This window comes from Cupressus sempervirens, chromosome 1, assembly GCF_028749045.1.
Source record: "Cupressus sempervirens isolate cs-2001-9-10 chromosome 1, ASM2874904v1, whole genome shotgun sequence".
NCBI lineage: Eukaryota > Viridiplantae > Streptophyta > Pinopsida > Cupressales > Cupressaceae > Cupressus > Cupressus sempervirens.
This window is the reverse complement of record NC_143118.1, coordinates 200,480,519-200,485,212: the sequence shown is the minus strand read 5'-3', so window position 1 is coordinate 200,485,212 and position 4,694 is coordinate 200,480,519.

Sequence of the window (4,694 nt, the reverse complement as noted above, 5' to 3'; positions counted from 1 at the left end):
TATAATTGGCTCATCAACCAAATCTTAACTAAATATTTCCAAAGCATGCATTATCACAAGCATCTTATTATCATAGAAAGATCATAATCTATTGGTATCCTTAATCTTTTGAAAGGAAATGGGGTGAAATTTTTGGATGAAACTACCCCAATGCCCTATTTTAATGTGTCATACTTAAGCACAAATGATTGAGTGAAATATGGAAATATAAGAACTAGGAAAGTGATCATACCCTCCCTCATCTTATTAAATTCCTATTGTAATTCATTTTTCTATATAAATTCATTTTTCTTGGTGAGTTTAGGAAGAAAAGGTCATAGCTATTAGAATCCCTTCACAATATCCTATAATAGTTGCATAGGCCCAACATGCCTTAAAAAATATTGAGGTTCCTTAATTATGGCAAATTAAAAATTGGCTAAATCTTCTCTTGGTGCAATTTAAATCCACATGAATTTATTATGTATCCTAGAAGTATAATCTTTATCATTTTAAACTCACACTTGGAGGCCTATGTATACAAATATTGTACTTCCATTATTTCTAATACTTCATCAAAATGCTTCAAATTATTTCTTATATATTACTCTATATAAGCATGTCATCAAATAAAACCAACAATGATTTTATTAGTTTATTGTTGAAGATTTAGTTCATGTAGAACTAGAACATTGTGGGTGTAGTGGTCAACCCAAAGGGCATAATCAAGAACTTGCAATCCCCATAATGGTATCTAAAAGTTGTTTTCTCCACATTTTGTTCTTGCACATGAATCTAATGATAACTTAATTAAAAAAATTTCTTTGATAATTAGACTTAATTTGATATTTGTATTTGAGAATAAAAAAACCTTAGCATATCATTTAACAACTCATCTATTCGTGGGTTTGGGCATCTATTCTTTATCTTCTACACCAACACTACTAATGATGAAAAAGTGCTCGAAGTAGACCTCATGTGTCCGATGTCTAGTCACTCTTTTATTATTATTATTTTCAATCTCATTTGCACTCTTTGTATTTGTGTAGGGAGTAATTATGTTTGGATTGGAATCTTCCTCTAACCCTATAATTTTCTTGAATTTTCTATTGTACCCTAGGGAAAATGTCATTGAAAACAAAACTATGTTGATCCAACATTGTACGAAATCGTCATCATGATGTTGGTTAGGCTTATAAGAACAAAAAATTATATTACTCATACAATTTCATAATTCTCTAGGATCACCTCCATGAACTTAACTTAGATAAATATAGGTCCTCTATTAAGCATACCTCTTGAAACCACCTTCTTCCCACCCATCTTGAATATAAGCTATAACCTCTTGAAACTTTGGGAATATTTTTCAATATGCTCCATTTATTGAATTCCAAAAATAGAAAATTTGTATCATCTAAAATCCACCACATATAAGTCATTTATAATTATTTAGTTATCCAGGGTAATACTTAATTGGGAACCTTATGAACACAAGGTAGCTAAAAGCCTCGAGATACATTCACTTCAAACTTTTTATGTTGTAATATATATAGACTTCTCTTGTAAACTAAAGAAACATCAACAAATTTTTGAGTGGCCCTACTATCAAGCATTATATTTACTCATTTTATTTGTACTACACCTCACCCTAAAAAGATGTTAAATTGTTGTGTATTAGATAAGGTGGCAATGACTCCACCCTTCTACTCCATATTTATTTTATTATCTATATGAGGTGGATCCTTGTTTGAATCCTTATATTTATTTTTAATGTGGTCCATATTCTTAGTATCTAATATGACCATATTACATAGTGAATCCTCCCCTTTCCAAGACATATATTTATTTTCTCCCATGACTCCTTGTCACGAAGAATAACTTCCTATTTTACAATTCTTATCTAGTTATTTAATCCAATTGGTTCTCTCAAGACAATTCATTTTAAAAAAATTTCTTCTATTTATCCTTTATAATATGAATTCCATATATGGGGGCCGACTCTTAGAAGTGGCAGTCATGCCATGTTTGGAGCTCTCTTGATTGCCTCCTAAAATGAGCTTTGGCCAAAGGCCTTAACCTATCCTCCTAACAGGTCGATCAATATATCTATGAATAGAGTATTTAATCTCTTATTTGATATGTCTTTCACTAGCATCATAAGTCTTAGAAAACTAGAAATGTAGGTCTCAACTAATCCCTATTGCTTTGGTTGAGCTTACTTCTTCAAGTGGATTTTTGGATGCTTATAATTAAAACTTATTGGTGAAATGAACATTTGAGGTGATTTGATCATATTCTAGGCTGATCATTCCATGATACCACCATTCTTGAGGGTTTTTTTAATATTAAACATTGGAAATTTGATTCAATTGTGTTTTAGCATAGATTTAAAAAATAAACTATATATCCACCTTCTATACCAAAACTCGTGTTGGATTCTTCCTTTATCCATCAAATAAGGTTAAAATAATCTTGTTGATACCTCTCCAATTAATTTTACTAGCATTTATTACACCCTTTATAAAAATGTGTTGTAATAAGGTTCATGGAGTCCTTGAGGGACATATCTAGTTATAACTCCATGTGTAACCAATCATGTCTAAATTTTTCATGTACCTTGATTGATCATGTTTTAAAAATAAATATAGCTTGATCAATGTGGGAGTGTGACTCTTCTAACATTAAACTCTAGCAAAAAAGGTGTGTATTGTGGGCCTTGAACTGGTAACATACATGTATTGGTCATGAGTCCTTCCACTGACTAAGTTTTCATGATGTCTATTATTTCCCTCATTATTTTCACCCTAGTTATTATTGTTCCTAGATTATACCAACCAAGTTATTGCTTCAATTATTTGTTGTTTTCATCTTGCTAAATCACTTTGTATTTCCAAATAATTGGATCTATTTGTAGATGTTCATCGACACCCATTATAACTTTTGAAATAGAATGGAATAATTATGTTTGTTTCCTTCTTTTTTGATAAGTGACATATGTAGCTTCTTCCCCTGTGATAACTGCTTAATCTAGTAGGTTGAAATGGTCAAATCTCTTATACCACTTCAAAGTTCTAGAATGATTTCTCAATGAAATATGAATACAAACATGTATCTCATTACAATGATCAATTATCTAGAAATGATATTTTTTGAATTTAGAGTTATCAAAAGATAGTCTCAATGCATGTTGGATTAAAGGTTTCTCCTCTAGAATGAATGACCACCTCCCTCAAAACTTTTTAGGCCTGTCAATGTTTCTTCTAAAGAGGTCTATGATATCAAGAGTGGATTCTTACTATTTTAGCATATTTCATAAGTGTTTCCTTGTGCCTTATAAATACCTTTCTATCTTTGAAGGGTGGGGTCATTCTTAATAAGAATCTTGGATCCTTTGATAGTATTTCATCATTGACATGCTCATTGCTCAAGAACTTGGGAAATTACATAGTTAATACAACAATGAGGTATCAATGCCTAATAAAAAAATGTAATATAGTTCTAAAATTGAAGAAATCTATATATAAGAGTTTTGAACCAAATATAATGTTATCCATTCAACATTGATGTTTCTTCTATAAGATGATGTTGGTTGACAATTCTTACAAGTCACATAAAATGTGATGAATTTTTGGCACTAAATATGATGTTGGAATGGGAATATTGTAAAATATGGAATCCCTGCAACAAAATTTGGATTCACTCCTCAAACTAGCTTCAGATTTGAAACTTATGTACTTAAAGATATTTAACAATGCCATTGTAACTTACTCCCAAAGGTAGGCGATGCAATTCTTCTATCTTGATATTAAACTAGTAAAACCCTGACTTAATTTTTTTAAAGGTAAAGTGGGTCAAGACACATATATTAGTAGGTGAGAGTGGAACTTAAGACCTCCTATATGGAGGTCACCCCAGTTCACTGCTAGATTGCTTCTTCTTCTTCTTCTTTTTTATCTAACTTCATTTATTATTGGACACTTCGTATGATTGGAAAATTTGTGCATATTAGGGTGGTAAAAGTCCCATTGAAACATACACAATCTTTAGACCCAAACACCTAGAAACGAAGGAGAAACTTAAAAATTGATGTCACAATTACTTTTGCAAGAGATCTTTTTATAGTATGTTCTTGTGGTTTTCTCCCTCCTAAAAATTTGAATTTTGAATCAAAATTTTAAAATAGGAAAACAATAAAGTGACCCCAAATAATTAATCATTTAATTTTTAAGACCTTAATTTAATATTATTAATTAAATGTTATTTCTCTTATTATAACTGATAGCTTACAAGATTCAACTAGATAACTAATAAAAAATGAATTTTGACCTTATCATTTAGGAGGGGAGATGACATGTATGAAAAATTTATAGAATAAGAAAAGCAAAAAAATTTAGCCATGTGATACCTAGCAAACAAGGCTCTTTAAATATATATGTTTTTAAATTATTCATTACATGTAAAACCTAACAAATACCTATTTTTTAAGGCAAAGAACACCCCCTCCCACCCCACAAAAAATAACTCATGGTTGAATCTTTTATTCTTTTCTACTTTTTTCTTGTAAAACATGAAAACTCTTGCTAAATTTACTGCAAATTTTTACGAATATTGCTAAACAAAGGGGAACCTAGATTGTTTTTTCACAGCTACAAAGAAAACTTGGACATTATTTTTCCTCAAGATAAGATAATTTCTCTCCTTGATGTTGGACCTAC